Raw genomic sequence first — 20,163 nt, 5'->3', positions numbered from 1 at the left:
TGAGAAGTGGTGGAAGCGTGAATGAAAACAGTGGTGGTAAGAATGGAGAAGAGGAGGTCAGATTCAAACTAATGTTTAATAGGTAAAACTCTATAAAGCTTGGTGTGATGATAAATGATGGGGAGGGAGAAGTCTGGGATGACTCACAGATTTCTGACTTGGGTCACTGGGTGGATGATGGTACCATTAACTGAGAAAAGAAATATAAAAAGAGGAAATTTGTAGGCTTAAATTATAAGTTTAGTTTTGGACAATACTTAGGTAGAAGACACCTGGAAAATGGTCGAGCAAATGTGTCCAGCAGGCAATAACTTTAATCTCTCTCTGATGCAGTTTCCTGATCTATAAAATGGCAGTATAGTAATAAAAATGAACTAACCATATATATGATATATATATCACATATCCGTATATGATATATACATCAAAATTTGGTATTAGGGATATTCACCAAATCTGCTTTGGGGAAACTGCAAACTCTATTAACTATTAAATATTTGCCTAGCTTTCTAAAAAAAACAAAAAACCTTGCTCAGTGGTATCAGAGGCATGTTTATATTTACAGGTGCAACTTCTTTTAAGCCAACTCAATGAAAATACAAAAAGATCAGTCAGAGATTGATAATTTGCCGCCCCCAAAGACTCAATATAAGATTCTTTTAATTAGGCATTCCTCCTAGTGAGTATAAACCAATTTGCCTTAGAGAAATTAGACTTACGTAAATTTCAAAAATAATAAAAGCTAACATTTACTTTGTGCTTGCTGCATGCTAGGCAAAGTGCTAAGCTCTTTATAAGTATTAACTTTTTTGTCCTCACAATAACCCTACTGAGGTAGATACTATTAGCATTCTCATTTTATAAAGAAATAAACGAAGGTTTAGAGAGATTAAATAATAGAACCAAGGTCATTAACCTAGTAAGCAATAAAGCCAGGATTCAAACTCAGGTCTCTCGACTCCAAAGCACAGGTTCATGACCAAGAGCTATTATTTTATATGTAAAGTCATGGTTATATCCATGCTTAGATCAATTTAATGATCAAAATAAAAATCTAATCTCACTTATGTGGAAATTATTGACCCTCCACTATTGCATTCATATCCTTATTCCTCTTCAGCATTCCTAGTTAATTTCCAGATTTACTCTCTAATCTTCATGGGAGGTCTCATTTTCTCTCTGTCCATCTTCCCATACTCTAATCACATTGTTCTATTCAGCACACAAATTGGAAATGTTCAGTAAACAAGGAAGGCTTCTGCCTTGAAATAGCAACATTTATGGCAGTTCTCAGAAGGCCCTTTGTGAAACTCATTCCCTAGCTGTGCTCCTGGATTCAGGACTTACTGTGGCTCAGCCTGGAAGCCCATCAACACAGAAACTTATTGGAGGAGGAGGAAGGGCCAAAGCAAATGTATATTCATGACAAGATGGACCAGTGGTGCCAGAGGAATTTGCTGAGTGGGGATGGAGAAGTGAAGAGCTGTTTGTTCTTCATAAGAGAGCGTGGCTGTGCTTTTTCCAAAAAAAGCTGAGCAGGGTCATCTCTAGCAGTGACACATTTGGGGACATAGAGAATGGGCACAAGAGAATTCTTCACAAATGGAGCTAGGCTGGCAGTCACTGCCAGGGGCTAGCCTAAAGTATGTTTGAATGAGGGCATTTCTGGACTCCTCAGACCCATGTAGATTGTTTAGGCAAGGAACAATCCCTGTCCACGGTTATTCATCTGAATAGTGACCGAAAGTTTTGAGAAGAACCTCGCCAAATGATAGAACTTTAAATTAATTTAACATGCAGATTTTTTTAAATTATTGGACTGAAATTATCTTTTCATAATGGCACGGCACTTCAAATAATCAGGATGCATTGTGTTCAGAATCTAATTTCCCAAATGTCAGCATGCTATTCATTTCAAAAGTAATTCACTTGGGACTACCCTGGTGGCACAGTGGTTAAGAATCTGCCTGCCAATGCAGGGGACACGGGTTCGAGCCCTGGTCCAGGAAGATCCCACATGCCACGGAGCAGCTAAGCCCGTTCGCCACAACTACTGAGCCTGTGCTCTAGAGCCCGTGAGCCACAACTACTGAGCCCATGTGCCACAATTACTGAAACCCGTGCGCCTAGAGCCCGTGCTCCACAAGATAAGCCACTGCAATGAGAAGCCTGCGCACCGCAACAAAGACTAGCCCCCACTCACGGCAACTAGAGAAAGCTCGTGCGCAGCAATGAAGACCCAGCACAGACATAAATAAATAAATAAATAAAAGTAATTTACTTTGCAGTGTGTTTTCCCCATTACACTCATATGGCAGAAATTATTGAAAATAATAGCCTAGGAACTGAGATCCTCACTGTATCAGCTAAGGGGTCTGACTGGGCTGTTGACAGTGAAGATTATTTCTGTTGAAAAGAGGAGAATTCCACACTATTTCAAAAATAAACATATTTGATGTCTTCTATCAACTACCCCCTGCCTCTCTTTAGCCTCACATATTCCCTCCATTTCTCAAGCCTGTCTGTACATAGTTGCCTGAACATGACTTACTATTTTCACTCTGTGCTTTGCGTGTTCTTCTCCCTGCTTAGAAAAATCTATGCCCTTTCTCTTCCATGTATTCCCATCTAACCTTCAAAACCAGAAGATACCTCTTTTCATGTCTTCCCTAATAATCACATAGCAAGTGTGATCATTTATTATTTCTAGTTTCCTTATCTATTGCAGCTTTACTCTACACTATACCATATTTTCTTGCAGTTATTAAAATATTTCTTTGGATTTCATCTCAAATTGTGTGTATGCTTTAGCCTCCAGTTCGATTTTACATTTTTGGAGAGTTCAAGAGCTGTGCCTTTTATTTCTTAACATCCAGAAATAGTACAAAGACTCACATTAACATAAAATAAATGCCATACCTGTGATACACTCGAACCAGCCTTATACGTTTGACAGTGATAACAAGAAAGATTTTATTAAACAGGTATCAAATCAATTTCAAAAGATTAAAGATGTAATATGAACATCTAATCTGTCCCTCGTGATTGTTTCATCTAAGAAGTTATTAAAACATTTCTTATGTATGTTTATAGTAATTGCCTTTATCAAATCTCAGTGTAACAATTTATTAGCTAATAGATGGCAGGTTCTGTTCTAGAAAACAGCAAGGTCATCTCACTCATTACCAATTGATTCTTCAACAAATTTATTCAACATTTATTGAGCACATACTATATAGATAACATATAGGAGACACTTAGAAAGGACATTAAATTTGCACTCTGTTTGAGAAACCAAGAACCACAAAGCAAAATAAAAACAAAAAATAACACAAAAAGTTGTCAGTTTAAGTTCTGAATAAGTGAGCCATACAACGTGGTGATGAGTTAGAGGGGTGGGAGAAGAGATATAAATGAATAGTCAGCGAACTCTTCTGAAGATGTTATAATATAAATTTAGCCTCAAAGGATGGGCAAGGGAGAGACAATAGGCCCAGAGACAAGAAAGTAAATGCCATGTTTGATTGATGGTGTTTGGTCTATCTCTATGAAAGGGTATAGAAAACCTTCTTAAACATCACAAGACACTATTATTCAACATAGTTTTGGAAGTTTTAGCCACAGAAATCAGAGAAGAAAAAGAAATAAAAAGAATCCAAATAGGAAAAGAAGTAAAGCTGTCACTCTTTGCAGATGACATGATACTATATATAAAGAATCCTAAAGATGTTACCAGAAAACTACTAGAGCTAATCAATGCATTTGGTAAAGTAGCAGGATACAAAATTAATGCACAGAAATCTCTTGCATTCCTATACACTATGATGAGAAATCTGAAAGAGAAATTAAGGAAACACTCCCATTTACCATTGCAACAAAAAGAATAAAATACCTAGGAATAAACCTACCTAAGGAGACAAAAGACCTGTATGCAGGAAACTATAAGGCACTGATGAAAGAAATTAAAGATGACACAAACAGATGGAGAGATATACCATGTTCTTGGTTGGAAGAATCAACATTGTGAAAATGACTATACTACCAAAGCAATCTACAGATTCAATGCAGTCCCTATCAAACTACCAATGGCATTTTTCACAGAACTAGAACAAAAAATTTCACAATTTGTATGGAAACACAAAAGACCCCGAAGAGCTAAAGCAATCTTGAGAAAGAAAAATGGAGCTGGGGGAATCAGGCTCCCGGACTTTAGACTATACTACAAAGCTACAGTCATCAAGACAGTATGGTACTGGCACAAAAACAGAAATATAGATCCATGGAACAGGGTAGAAAGCCCAGAGATAAACCCACGCACATATGGTCACCTTATCTTTGATAAAGGAGGCAAGAATATACAATGGAGAAAAGACAGCCTCTTCAATAAGTGGTGCTGGGAAAACTGGACGGCTACATGTGAAAGAATGAAATTAGAACACTCCCTAACACCATACACAAAAATAAACTGAAAATGGATTAAAGACCTAAATGTAAGGCCAGACACCATCAAACTCTTAGAGGAAAACATAGGCAGAACACTCTATGACATAAATCACAGCAAGATCCTTTTTGACCCACCTCCTAGAGAAATGGAAATAAAAACAAACAAATAGGACCTAATGAAACTTAAAAGCTTTTGCACAGCAAAGGAAACCATAAACAGGACGAAAAGACAACCCTTAGAATGGGAGAAAATATTTGCAAATGAAGCAACTGACAGAATTATTCTGCAAAATTTACAAGTAGCTCATGCAGCTCAATATCCAAAAAACAAACAACCCAATCCAAAAATTGGCAGAAGACCTAAGTAGACATTTCTCCAAAGAAGATATACAGGTTGCCAACAAACACATGAAAGGATGCTCAACATCACTAATCATTAGAGAAATGCAAATCAAAACTACAATGAGGTATCACCTCACACCAGTCAGAATGGCCATCATCAAAAAATCTACAAACAATAACTGCGGGAGAGGGTGTGGAGAAAAGGGAACCCTCTTGCACTGTTGATGGGAATGTAAACTGATACAGCCACAATGGAGAACAGTATGGAGGTTCCTTAAAAAACTAAAAATAGAACTACCATACGACCCAGCAATCCCACTACTGGGCATATACCCTGAGAAAACCATAATTCAAAAAGAGTCATGTGGGCTTCCCTGGTGGCGCAGTGTTTGAGAATCTGCCTGCCAATGCAGGGGACACGGGTTTGTGCCCCAGACCTGGAAGATCCCACATGCTGCGGAGTGGCTGGGCCCGTGAGCCATGGCCGTTGAGCCTGCGCGTCTGGAGCCTGTTCTCTGCAACGGGAGAGGCCACAACAGTGAGAGGCCCGTGTACCACAAAAAAAATAATAAATAAAAAAAATAAGTAAAGGAGTCATGTACCACAATGTTCATTGCAGCTCTATTTACAATAGCCAGGACGTGGAAGCAACCTAAGTGTCCATCAACAGATGAATGGATAAAGAAGATGTGGCACATATATACAATGAAATATTACTCAGCCATAAAAAGGAACGAAATTGAGTTATTTGTAGTGAGGTGGATGGACCTAGAGTCTGTCATACAGAGTGAAGTAAGTCAGAAAGAGAAAAACAAATACCGTATGCTAACACATATATATGGAATCTAAAAAAAAAAAAAAATGGTTCTGAAGAACCTAGGGGCAGGTTAGGAATACAGACGTAGAGAATGGGCTTGAGGACACGGGAAGGGGGAAGGGTAAGCTGGGATGAAGTCAGAGAGTGGCATGGACATATATACACTATCAAATGTAAAATAGATAGCTAGTGGGAAGCAGCCGCATAGCACAGGGAGATCAGCTCGGTGCTTTGTGACCAGCTAGAGGGCTGGGATAGGGAGGGTGGGAAGGAGACACAAGAGGGAGGGGATATGGGGATATATGTATATGTATAGCTGATTCACTTTGTTATAAAGCAGAAACTAACATACAATTGTAAAGCAATTATACTCCAATAAAGATGTTAAAAAAATAAAAATCGAAAATGAACATCACAAGACATCTTTATTATTATTGTTTTGAACAATAAATACTAATTTAGATATCTTCTTTCTGGTGCTGTTTGTTCCTTCCTGCATTTCTGGGATTCTAGCTCAGATTCTTTGGACTTCTACTTGAAGAATTCTTTATACTATTTCTTTTAGTGTATATCCGCTGACTGTGAACTCTGTAGGTTCTTATTTTTATGAAGATGTCACTGTTTTACCTTAATTTTTGACGAATATTTTTTGTTAGGATTCTACGTTTGCTGTAATCCTTTCCACGCTAAAGATGTAATATCACTGTCTTCTGGTTTCCATCATTTATTTTGGAAAAGTTAGCTGTCTGTTTTACTGTAGCTCATTTGAAGATAATGTACCTTTTTTCACTCTGGCTAATTTTAACATTTTTATATTAGCATTTAGTTTTCAGTGGTTTTCCTTGTATTAATCCTGCTTCAGATTCATAGAGTTTTTTGATTCTGTACCTTAATGTCTTCTGTTAGTTTGGGGAAATTCTTGGCTAATATCTCTTCAAATGTGGCTCTTGCTGCATTCCTTGTCTGTGTTCCTTCTGAGACTCCAGTGATAATCATAATAATATCTTTCATTGTGTCCCATATGTCTCTTACATTCTTTTCTCTATATTCCATACTTTTTTTCTCTGTGCTTCAACCTGGATATTTTGTACTGCTCTATCTTCCTGTTCAGTAATCTCTGCTGCTAGGTCTAATACTGTTAAACCCATCCATTGGATTCTTAATTTAGTTTTTATACTTTTTAATTCTAGGATTCACAATTAATTCTTTTTTATTAATACCAGTTCTCTACTGAAATTCTCCATATTTTCATCTAATTCCTTAAACATACTAACTACTTTTTTTTTTTTTACAACTGTGACTAAATAAATAATACAAGTATGTTTGTCCCCTATAGGTTTACTTCCATGGTCTGTTTTGTCTCTTGATTTTCAGTCATTTGGTCCTGTTTCCTGGCATTATTGATTTTTCTTTTTTTTTTTTTTGAATGCTAGACTTTATAAAATTTTAAGACTCTGGATGATGGTACTCTCCTCCAAAGAAGAATTCACCTTCTGGCAGTGAGATACACTTCAGGCATATCGCCTTTATCCAGGTAAGACTGGCTTGCCCTAATTCAAGGGCATGGCCCTTTCAGGACCTTTACTTAAAAACCTTCTTTGTTTATCAGAGTCCTTTCTCCTTGACAGACCCTGTAATGGTTAATTTTATGTGGCAATTTGACTGGGCTAAGGGGTGCCCAAATAGCTGATAAAACATTATTTCTGGGGGTGTCTGTAAGGGTGTTTCCTGGAGACGTTAGCATTTGAATCAGTAGACTGGGTAATGAAGATTGCCCTCACCAAAATGGGCAGGCATCATCCAATCTGTTGAGGGTCTGAATAGAATAAAAAAGTGGAGGAGGGGTGAATTCTCTCTCTCTCTCTCTCTCTCTTCTTGAGCTAGAAGGTTCATCTTCTCCTGCCCTCCGACATTGGTGCTTCAGGTTCTTGGGCCTTCAGATTCCAAGGCTTATACCAGTGGATCCCCACTCTCAGGCCTTCAGCCTTGGACTAGGAGTTAATCATCGGTTCCTCTGGTTGTCAGGCCTTCAGACTTGAACTAAATTATACCACCATCTTTCCTGGGTCTCCAGCTTGCAGATGGAAGATCATGGAACTTCTTGGCCTCCGTAACCACTTGAGCCAATTTCTATAATAAATCTTGGGAATTCCCTGGCAGTCCAGTGGTTAGGACTCTGCACTTCCACTGCAGAGGGCACAGGTTTGATCCCTGGTTGGGAAACTAAGATCCCACAAGCCACACAGCCAAAAAGAAAAAAAAAGGAATTGCTATAATAAATCTGTTCTTTTATCTATCTATCTATCTATCTATTCATCCATCCTATTGGTTCTGTTTCTCTGGAGAACCCTGACTACTACAGACTATGAACTCCAACCTTTGTCTCCCAGGACAATCTTAAAATAATACTACTAGTACTAATACTACCACCGTTATGGATAATAAAAACATTTAAACATTTTTTACTAATGTTCTGCTTCCCTGTTTTATAGTTGGACTACATCTACATTGTCGGAGCATATAGCCATTATATATCATACTCTCTCTCCTTTAACCCTCACTTGGTCTTAGTTATACCAGAAACTGTATTTAATGCTCGCCGCCAATCCTTATGTTGATGTCTCCCCAGTCATTTTGTTTGTCTGAAGCTCATTTGCCAGTATATTTCTCAGGAAAGGCTCATGGGAATAATATTTCTTGAGTTCATAGATGTTGAGTTCATAAATATCCAGTAATTTTACTAGAATTTGTCATTCTGTGTTTGTGGTATATTCTATCAGTGTATCATTTCAAATTTTTTTTTCCAGAAAGATTTTCTAAATATAGTTTTAGTATTAGTTCTGTTCCCTTACTTTTGTTTTCTTCTTTAGGGACTTATGTCATCTGTATTTTGGATCTTCTTATCATCTATATTTTGGATCTTCTTGGTTACTCTTCAATATCTGTCACTTTCTTTCAAATCCTTTTTTGTCTCTTCATCTAAAATTTTTTTAAAATATTTTCTTCTATTTCACTGATTTCTCTTCAGGCACTACTGTTCGATTTATTTGCTCTTATTTCCTTTCTAGAATACTCTTTATTTCTTAAATTATTGTTTCTTTATTTCTTATTATTTCCTGAATCCAATCACTTCTTCTCTGAGTTTCAAATTCTTATTTCTGTTATTTCATATCTTTTATTATTTTCTTAATGTCTTTTAGCTCATTTGGAACTACTAGGTTAACTCTCGGTATCTGTTTTGTGGGTATGTCTTTCTGGAGTGCTTTCATTGTCTGTAGGGATGTTACTCAGCTTTGTCTCCCCTTCTTTTTCTTTATAAAATCTATGCAGCCTTGATTTTTTTCTGTTGCTTCTTTAATGTGAAAATAGTTTTCCTGAATTTTTGTTATAAGGTGATGTTCAAGAAAGCTTTCCTTGGGGACATCCCTGGTGGCACAGTGGTTAAGAATCTGCCTGCCAATGCAGGGGACTTGGGTTCAACCCCTGGTCAGGGAATTAAGATCCCACATGCCGTGGGGCAACTAAGCCCATGCACCACAACTACTGAGCCTGCATGCCACAACTACTGAAGCCTGTGGGCCTAGAGCCCGTGCTCTGCAACAAGAGAAGCCACTGCAATGAGAAGCCTGTTCACAGCAACAAAGAGTAGCCCCTGCTTGCCATAGCTGGAGAAAGCCCCACACAGTAACAAAGACCCAACGCAGCCAAAAATAAATAATATATATATTTTTTATTTACAAGAAACCTTTCCTTACTTCACAGAACTTCCTCTCTTGATTTTGAGGACTGTCAAAAGATAAGGCAACTTGCTTTATAATATTATACCACTTTGGTCTGGAGCTTTTCTTTCCCTTCTCTCTTGTCCATGTCCCATTCAACTTTTATTCTACTCCAAGTAGTTTCTCTTTGGTTTGGGGTTCTGTCCTGCAAAGCAGTTGTTTTTCAGAGTTCATAGGAGCTAGGCTGCTCCAGCTTCATCAGATCTTTTTTCCCATGGGCTTTATACTGGTTTTGGTCAAACCTCTCCCAGTTTCAGCTGATGTTCTCAAATTGCCTTGGCCTCTTCTCAGTCGATACCTATTGGCTATTTTGGAGTCCTGTTCTCAGATCTAGGCGCAACTTCCTTATCCTTTCTCTCACACAGACACTGATACCATGCAGATCTTGGGGCTATTGATGGTTTGTACCCTCCTACTTGTACTTTGGAGTTCGTGAGGATACTTTGTTCTTGGTTTTGTTGTAAGTGTTGTTCATGGGTTTTAGGTTTTGCTATCCATTTGTTCTCTCTGTTTCTATGTAAGGATTCAGAGAGAATGAAAATCTATGCTACTGATGCTGTCATCTTCCCAGAATCCTCTCCTGAGTTAATTCAATTATGAGTGTATTTTGTATTACAGTTCCTGTGGGAGACTGCTCATAACTTACGGGTGTTGACGTTTTGCTTCTACTTGGGTCTGGGAAGGTTAAGGGCTTTAAATCTTAGCTGTTTATGTTACCACAACTAATGACCAAACATAAGGAAGCTAAAAATATGAACATAGTAAATTGCCAACTCACATGAATTTAAAAAAAAAAACAACAACACAACATTTATATTTAATTACAGCAGAAATATTTCTGAGGATTTGGGGATTGCTTTTAACAACAAATAAAAGAAACCGTTTGTGTATATATACTCAGAATTAACACAATGCAGCTTTCTTTTGTGGGGTACATATGCATAAATAACTTGCATAAAGCTCCATAGGAAATAATATATTTGCATATATTGTTGTGAATTTTATTTAAATTTTATTACTCTCGTAGTTAGGAAATTGTAACAACTGGCAAAAAAAATTGATTTTCAGTAGGCAGGCAGTCAATCAATACTATCATTAGCTCTAAACAGAATCTAGCATATGGACCTTTAGAACTAAAAAAAGTCCCAAGTGGTCATCTTGTCCAGACCACAGCCTCAAGAATCTTTCCAACGCAACATGTTTAAGTACAATTTTTTTTTATTGAAGTATATTTGATTTACAATGTTGTGTTATTTTCAGGTGTACAGCAAAGTGATTCAGTTTTATATATATTCTTTTTCATATTCTTTTCCATTACAGGTTATTACAAGATATTGAATATAGTTCCCTGTGCTATACAGTAGGCCCTTGTTGTTTATCTATTTTATATATAGTAGTATATATCTGTTCATCCCAAACACCTAATTTATCCCTTTCTCCCTCCACCTTACCCCTTTGGTAACCATAAGTTTGTTTTCTATATCTAGTACAGACAATTTTTAACTATTAACAATATCTGTAAGAAATAGGTTTTTGGTTTTGCTATCTAGTTTTTCTACCAGATGAACTAAGGTGTTCTGACAACAAGCATAACCAACAGAAACAATACTTAAGCATGACTTCAAAAAATTATGATAGAGCTATAGTAGTTAGGAAACAGCAGCACAGATAGTGCAGTGAAAAGGAATAGTTGAATAGCCAGGGGTAACTCTAGGGCCATGTTACGATGCTATGCAAGTGGCATTGCACATGGTTGCCATAGCTACAGAGCTGCACAAGCTATAGACACGCAGACCCTGTGTACCCACCCACTCTGCTGCCACTGCTTTCCACACCTGCCCCTCTGAGTTTTCTACAGCTCCAGCGTAAGGAGAAAAAGGCCATATGGCTTAAATCAAAATATTTTTTTCACTTCTAAAAATCAGAATACCAGAGATTCAGAGCAGAAGGCAAGGAAGCATTGGAAAACACTTCTTTCCCAAGGGTCAGGAGGTTTCAGAACATCCATTCCAGGAGGAAAGGCTGGTGACCTTTAGTCACCCACCTCCATGTCTACTTTCATGTTCCTTTTTACCCTCTCTATTCTTCTCCTGGCAACACAGATCCTGTCTCTCTCTGCCTTCCCCACCCCCAACTCCCTGTCTTGACAGCAGCACCAGGGAGAGTTATAATATTATTCGAAGGAATATATGTGGGTTAAAGTGCTAGAGTAGGGATTAGATATTTTGGTAGTCTGTTTTGTTCCACAGGGATTAAAGAAATTACTTTGGATGCCACTGACAGCTTTAAAGCAAAATCAGGATAAGCTAAAGAAAAAAAAGGTTGCTGGGGGTAGAGATTGGGGAGAAAAAACAAAGAACAGAAAAGAGAAGCATCTTGGGTATAATTAGGGAGGTCCCTAGGTATCACCCTGAATTTGGGGGTGGAGAGGTGGGCAATGAGAAACACATGTTGGGGAGGGTGCCCAGGGGGGCATTTAATTTTCCCTGGTGTACTCTTCCTGGTGAAATAACTTGTACTTGGTCAACTGGGGGACTGACTTCTTCACACTCATGAATATCATAATGCAAGTCAAATGGTTGAGGTACTTTCCGAACCTAGGGATTTCACATGAAGTCTCCAGACCCTTTACGCACACATTCTTTCTCTGCTCATCCCATATAAGCCAATCCTGTCCTAAATATATTAAAATGGTGTGGCAGAGAGGAAAGATGGCTTTGCTGTTTGCATTAGTTTCCTAGTTAGTTGCCATAACGAAAAAACACAAACTGGGTAACTTAGAACAACAGAAATTTATCCTCTCACAGTTCTGGAGGCTGGAAGTCCAAAATCCTACTTCCTCTGAAACCTGTTGGCGAATCCTTCCTTGCCTGGTCTTAGCTTCTGCTGGTTTGCCTGCAATCCTTGGTATTCCTTGGCTTGCAGATATATCACTCCAATCCAGCATTATCGTGTAGAGGTCTCCCTGTGTCTCTTCACATGGTGTTGTGTTTTAGAAGGACACACAGCAAACTGGATTAGAGGCCCACTCTACTTCAGTATGACCTCACCCCTGACCTCTTACACAATCTGAGCTTAGTTATTCTTTTAAGAAAAATGTAGTTTATTATATTTTAAGCAGCATTTCTATGTGCAGGGACTTGGGAATGGGGCTATTTTATTTTATTTTTGTGGCCACACCTCGCGGCTGGCACGATCTTAGTTCCCTGACCAGGGATTGAACCCATGCCCCCTGCAGTGGAAGCGCAGAGACCCAACCACTGGACTGCCAGGGAAGTCCCTGGGGCTCTTTTAAATTACCTCCATTCTCCATATTGAGCAGAATTTCCTATACCTTTTAAGATGAATAGCCTTTAAATGAATGAGTTCAATAAGATGATAGCTAGTAGGTTATGAAGAGTCAAGAAAGATTTTTTTAAAGAGGAGAGACATGAGCATATATACATGTGCACAAGGAAAGAGACCACGGACAAGGGAGAAATGGCAGATATGGGAATGAGAGGGAATAATTGTGTAGGAACAAGGCTAGAATCAAGAATGGAAGATCTTAGGATTTGGACCACAGGCAGAGGGATTAGCTTTGAACAAGAGTAGCTTCACCTCTTCCTTAGGAACAGGAAAGCAGGAAACAAAGGGTGCAGGTTTATTTACGTGCTTGGAGAGAGTCTGGAAATTGAGGCCAGATACCTCTCCTTTCTCTGAGGTTGGATGTAAGGTGAGCAATGGAGATGGAAGCCTGGGGAGCATTGAAGCTTCGCAGTATCAGCTGTGAGGAGTAGGAGAGTGAGTCAAATATGTATATACAGTGGAATTCTCAATAGACACACTGAGGTTGGAAACCGTGCATTTATAATGCCACCAATACAGTGGCTAGGTAACGTATTTAGGGCTGGTTAAACCCTAAACTGCCCATGTATAGGAGTAGAGAAGTACACGGTTGGGTTGGTAGAGGGTTAGAGTTTGCAAGGCAGTTACAAATAAAGAACAATCAGGGAAGGATACAGAGGATGGGAAGCAAGTGGATGAAGTGTTGAAATACAGAAGTTGAGCTGACCATGAACTAAACCCATCCTCAAATGATAACACGAAAATGGAACACACTGGACCATGATTAGTGTCAGTGCCCCAGTGGCACAGTGAGACCTCTAGAAATGGAAGCATCACTCAGGATGCAGTGTTGCTCCTGTGAACAGGTTTTCTTCCTAACCCTTAGGTAACAACTGCCCTGTCATTGTGGTGACAAGTACGCTCTGTTTTTGCTTTTGCTAATCTTGACACATAGATTCACTGTCTCCAGAAGTCTTTAAGCTCCCCAAGAGTGAGCATGAGGTTGGTGTGGCCCTCATTCACCCCTATTGGGCAGAGCCCTTGTACCAGGCCATTATATAGGCCTTTGACCTTTGGATCAGGTATCCAGCCTTGACCCAGTCAGCTGAGGCCAGGGTGATGCGGTCACATGGCAGGCCTGTACTTGATGCATAAGGGACCTCTCAGAAAGGTCAAAGACTTTCCACAATACTTTCCAGAAGGAATAAAACTGCAGGCAGAACTGTTCTCATAAACATTGGAATAGCATTTCGCCTCCTGGACTTCATGACAGATCTCCATCCATTTCTTCTCTCCAATTTGGGGAGCTGGACACAGTTCAAAAAATTCCCTATATAGAGCACCTCATTTTGTAAGTTGCGTATGTTGTATCTGCTTGGAATTTACTCCACCCACACCCCCTATTCACACACACATAAATTAGCTCATATATATATATATAAAATACATATATAATATAAAATACATATATATATATATATATATATAAAACACCCCTGGCTCCCATTTTTGAGATAGAAATAAATTATTTTCTACACATAGTTGTCTTCCTGGCATGCTGACGTTAACAATAGTAACGTAGAATCCAAAGTATGATAAAACGAATGGTTTCAGTTTCAAGGTGAGATTTTTTTTTACCACTTAATATAAAACATTTTGGCAATGTCTCTCAATTTATACTCTCTAGAGCAGGGTTCTGCAAACTCTTTCTGTAAGGGACCAGATAGTAACTATTTTAGGTTTTATATCACAAACACTATCCATCACAACCACTCAACTCTCTCATTGTAGGACTAAAGCAGCTGTAGACAATATGTAAATCAATGAGTATGGCTGTGTTCCAGTAAAACTTTATTTACAAAAGCAGACAGCAGGCTGGACTTGGCCCAAAGCTGTAGTTTACCAATTCCCAGTCTAGAGGAGAATTATTTATGGTTTCTTCTGTTTGGCTGGGTAAGAGCTGAACCTCGCAATAGTAGTGGTTTTTCTAACACATGGCCTGGAGGTTCACTGTTCTATTGACTTTCCTTACGTTGATTAAGTTATTCAATAATAAATAATTGAAGGTCACCACATCACACAACTCTGGAGTCATGCAGTGCCTAGCCTGTGTGGCCAAATGCAGCAGCACTGAATGTATTTAAAGTGATTTTTCTGCTGTTGCAATCTGAGACCAGATTAAGGCAAAGGAATAGGTAGTGTGTTCATTCATTTATCTGTCCCACGTATTACTTCAGACACTGTGACAACTGCCAATAAATATATCAAACAAGGTCCTTGTCCTCAAGGAGCTTGTGGTTTAGTAAGGTGTTTGCTAGGACTGCCATAACAAAGTACCGCAAATAAGTGGCTTTAAAAAAACAGAAATTTAATGTCTCAGAGTTCTGGAGGCTAGAAGTCTGAAATCGAGGTGTTAGCTGAGCCACGCTCCCTCTGAAACCTGTAGGGGACAGTCCTTGCTAGCCTCTTCTTAGCACCTGGTGGTTTGCCTGCAATCCTTATAACTACAGCTCTTCAATTTCTGCCTCTGTCATCACATGGCATTCTCCCCTTGTGTGTCTGTGTCTCTGTCTCCTTCCTCTTCCATTAAGGACCCCTGTCATAATAGATTCAGAGCGCACCCTACTCCAGTATGACCTCATCTTCTTTGAACTAATTATATCTGCAACAACCCTATTTCCAAATAAGGTCATATTCTGAGGTACTGGGAGTTAGGACTTCAACCTATCTTTTTAAGGGAGACACAATTCAGTCCATAACACAAGGCAAGAATAAATGTGAAATAAATGTGAAAACTTAACAGTTGCTATGATGGAAGTCTGTGTCAAGTACATGGTGAGGCCAGGGAGAGAGGGGATGAGTTTTACCTGGGAGAGTCAGAAAAGGTTGTATGGGCTTCCCTGGTGGCGCAGTGGTTGAGAGTCCGCCTGCCGATGCAGGAGACGCGGGTTCGTGCCCTGGTCCCGAAAGATCCCACATGCCGCGGAGCGGCTGGGCCCGTGAGCCATGGCCGCTGAGCCTGCGCTTCCAGAGCCTGTGCTTTCAGAGCCTGTGCTCCGCAATGGGAGAGGCTGCAACAGTGAGAGGCCCGCGTACCGCAAAAAAAAAAAAAAAAAAAAAAGTTTGTATGGATGAGGTGAAGCTTGAGCAGATTTTGGAAAATGATGTTGAACGCTTGCCAGGTGCAAATGGGGTGTGAGTTGGGCCTGGGGAATGAAAGAGCATCCCCTGTCCGAGCAGCAACAGGCAGTAAGGAGTGTGACATAACCAGTTTCACAGTGTTCCACTACAACTCGGAAGGGGCTTAGGCTTCCTGTTTTCCAGAGAAATAAAAATGAGGTCTAAACACTTTGGCTAGTGATGCCCCTGTGCCAGTTATTCAGGCAGCTTCAAAATTTCAATATACACTTTGTTGTACAACAGAAACTAACACAACATTGTAAAGCCATTATACTACTGTAAAGATATATAAAAAAAAATTTTCAGTGTAGGAGGGGCACAGGGAGATAATCTAATTGGAAGGTGGGTGACTTATCAAAGCTACCTTTGCATGATAAACACATTAGTTTTATTAGTTTTACTTAGTTTGCCTGTTAGAGACTAATAAAGATAGCCATGTTGTCTAAAGATGCCTTCATTGGCAGTTCACATAAAATGGAGAAAATGTCAATTGCATATTTCAAAGAATAAGCACACCCAGGGGTGGCTTGAAGGGGCAGTGATGGAGACTAAGAAAAGGGGCAAACCCTCCTCCTGGCCTGTCACCCATTCACATTCCTAGTGATTGAGTGTTGTTTCTGTTCCAGACACTGTGCTAAGTGATTACATGCATTATATCTCATTATCTCCAATTTATAGATGCAGGCAGTGAGATTTAGAGAGGTTAAATACATTGCCCTACTCAAACAGCTAGTGATTTCATTTTAATGATAATCTAAAAAACTATAATAAATGCATGAACTAGAATTCTGCACTGTCCAACACAGTAGCCGCTAGCCACATACGGCTTTTTAAATGGAAATTCATTAAAAATTCTGTCCCTGGGTTACACTAGTCCCCTTTGCTGAATAGCCACATGTGGCCAGGGGCTGCCATATTGGACAGGGCAGATATAGAACATTTTCACTAAGAATGAGATAAATACTTCATCACTGAGTACAGCCTCATGATTTTGTTCATGTTTGCTTTGTGTTTGTGATCATATTGACACGATTTAGCATTCTCCAATTGGCCCCGGGCAAATAAGAAAAGACTAGAGCTGGCCTTCGTATGGGAATGATGCACTACCACTGTATTAATGAAGGTAACCTAATAGTTCAAATAAAGAAAAATTGAGAGATCACTTTATAAATGCACCAACATCAAAAGAGCCTGCCCTGTGGCAATCAGTAGCGTGTTTACTTTGTAATCAGTTATGTAGTTGCAGCAAAATAACATTATTCATCTCATTAAACTAGTATTGTCAATTTAAATATCATTGGCTCCATAGTTTTATTTAAATTTAGTCTGGAAAAAACAAGAGCCTTTGGTTTATAAGAACTATAACTATTAGGAGTTGGCACCTAGTTTTATTTGTGTACATTTTAAGATAACATTATACTAAGGATAATTTAAGTAAATGTAAGGATCCCTGGAGAATTTTCATTCCTCTTAGAAGAGTTCGTTATATTACCCAAGGTTGAGAAACACTATGAAAGCCTTTAGGGTGAAGGAACCTGAACACTTTACCTGTAACACACAGTCCCAGGCCCACGGAGCTGTGTGATTGTCAGTATCCTATCAAATCCAGATGAACTAGAGCCCTCTTGGCACCAGTATGCCATAATTCTACCCAGGGATATATTAGGCTATAACTGCAGCAGCTGGCAAAACTTCACACTGATGAAGCATTTTACTCCACGATTTTCTAATCACTCCCCTGTTTTAGAATCCCGTTAGTAAAACTTGATTTACACTCTTCATAAATACCAAAATTTCCACCACCACCACCCCTTCCTAGCTCTTAATATGCAGAAGATGTTTGTAGTGAGGAAGACCACAAAGCAAGACTTCCACTTCTCATTTTCTGGCTCATGAATATTTTTTTCCCTGTCTTAATCAGACCAACTATTCTCAGGCATCTCACTGATGGGAAATAGGACTCAAGAGCGTCATTTTCATATTACCACTTCCCAATGTTTTACTGAAAGATTTCGTGTCTTCTCACTTAATCCTTGGCCTCCAGCTTTCCCCTTGAAATCTGCAGATGAATTTCACACTGTCTGAGGCAAACACTGCTTTTCTTGCCATAAATGAGAAACAGGCGTTATCTAGGCCGAGCTATCTCACTGGGTGCACCCCAGGGCTACGGTCAGCTCAAGCTGGTCTTTTCACTGTGATTGCAATAGTCAGAGAAGCCCATTCAGGCAACTTCTTCATCACTGGGGAAGTAAACTATTCTTTTTAGTAGTATTGTATATTACATTGAGACCCCTTATTTATGTTGTTGCACTGTTTATGTATCCCCAGAACCTTGACTGAATTTCTTACCTCTCATTTCTGAAAAATGCTTGGTAAATATTCCCACTATTTTCTGCAAAGTGAGAAAAGAAGACACAGCTTCTTATGTAAGTGGCAAATAAGCTCCCCAAACCCATGAACCAGAAGGATACTTCAAAGCGCTGCTTACCACCTTTGAATATACCCCAAAGACATGCAAACTAACACTGAGAAGAGTTTTAAAAATCCACTCCCCTCCCCTTGGGAAGGTGTTTCTGGTTGTTAAGTAAGTAAAGCCATCTTGTCCTCAGATTTTTGCAAGTGTAGTTAATTACAATTGTTGACGTTCAATTATGCTAAGCTAATGATAGTCGTCACCATTTATTTGGTTCTTACTCTGTACCAGATACGCTGCCAAGCTATTTACATATATTATCTTATTTATTCCTTACTTAGTGAAGGTAAGTAGTATTACCTCTATTTTATAGATTTAAAAAACCAAACAAGAAACGGGGAAGTTAGATATTAGTCTGAGGTCACATAGGTACTAAATGTTGGCATCAAGATTTGAATTCAGAACTTCCTGAAATCCCAAGGCCACACTCTTTTTTTTTTTTTATCTTAAAACAATACGCATTTATTAGCTTTCTGTGGGTTAGAAGTCTGGCATGGAGTGGCTGGGTTTTCTGGTCAGAGTCTCACAAGGTTACAATCAAAGTGTTGGCAGTTGCATTCTCATCTGGAACTTGGGGTCCTCTCTGAAGCTTCAGAGGTGTTGCCAAGCCCACACTCTTAGCGTCACAAACAATAATACAATATAATAAGGCTTTATGTAATAATGAGCCATATTTGAGTTAATTTGTTGTTACTCCTCAACCGAAGCATTCTGATTTCCAATATTTACTTCCCATTTTCGGGAAAATGTCAAAATAAGTTTCACTACAGTCAGTTGCAGATCATTCTTAAGGGTATCTCAGGGTATTGGCAACTCAAATACCCTTCACAAAGTACCTTTTTCTTTCCTGCTCGGTTCACGAGGTTTGGCCCCAAATCCCCAAAGCACTTTCATCTGTAGTCAGAGAGCCCTTTTATGAAGAGAATTGATTCCCCTTTTCATCCTAAGGTGAGCTCTCAACAGTGCTCTGCAATCAGGACTTCACTTCTCCAAGTGGGGGTCGCCTTTGCGGGAGAGTTCAGCTACCAACAGCTGGGCATCCACGGGACAGGAGCAGAATAATGAATTGCCTACTTGAAGATTCAAGGGGAATTTTGAGGGCGTGGATTTTTTCCAGGTTCTTGGTAAGCAACCTAATTTCAGTTAATAAAAAATTACTGATCTTTAGAAAAACACAAACAAGGTTTAAATTCAGGTTACTTTTCGAAGATCTTAGTATTTATTTTAAGTATTATTAGGTAAGCTTTGATAATTAACTCTATAAACCCTAAACTAGCCTGTTTGTTGTAAAATCAGCTATACCCTCCCCCCCACCCTGCCCCCAACTTCAGGCTCAGGGGCAGACTCAGAAAGCCTACCTACTCCTTATTATTTCTTGCCCCTTATCAGTTTATTTAGGGGAAAATGTATCCCAAAGAGAAGAGTAACAGTCTGGCAGGTACTGACTAGATAGTTATCTCCTATGCTATAAAACCTCTTCCATAAAATTTATCTATTGTGGAATTTGTGATGTTTGTTATGAACTTGTCCAAAGTTTGTATCTGCACCCTGAATTGAAAGGATTTGCTAGGCAAATAAATAATGTCTACATAATTGTAACTTGTAAAGAAAAGATCTTAAACTGAAGGGAAATAAACATGTCTTTTGCTATGAACTGTATTGTGTTTCCCCAAAATTTGTATGTTGAAGCTCTAACGCCCAGCGTGACGTATTTGGAAGTAGGGCCTTTAAGAGATAATTAGGTTTAGGTGAGGTCATGAGGGTGGGATCCGTGAAGGGATTAATGGGCGCCAGAGAACTTG

General features: G+C 39.1%; 1 long non-coding RNA gene across 6 annotated transcripts in view; it reads left to right on the top strand.

Moving 5' to 3' along the window:
• LOC137212910 (uncharacterized) overlaps positions 1-20,163 on the top strand; it is a 94,966-nt gene that overhangs the window by 14,315 nt on the left and 60,488 nt on the right. For 4 of the 6 annotated variants that reach the window (XR_010937701.1, XR_010937705.1, XR_010937704.1 and 1 more), the window contains exon 2: positions 7,036-7,136. This is a non-coding gene — a long non-coding RNA (uncharacterized lncRNA). Of the gene's footprint in view, positions 1-7,035; positions 7,137-18,216; positions 18,315-19,309; positions 19,486-20,163 lie in introns of all 6 variants that reach the window. The other 2 variants (XR_010937706.1, XR_010937703.1) reach the window with 2 other exon arrangements.

The sequence above is a fragment of the Pseudorca crassidens genome, chromosome 19, assembly GCF_039906515.1.
Source record: "Pseudorca crassidens isolate mPseCra1 chromosome 19, mPseCra1.hap1, whole genome shotgun sequence".
Lineage (NCBI taxonomy): Eukaryota > Metazoa > Chordata > Mammalia > Artiodactyla > Delphinidae > Pseudorca > Pseudorca crassidens.
This window is presented reverse-complemented; position numbering and strand designations above follow the sequence as displayed.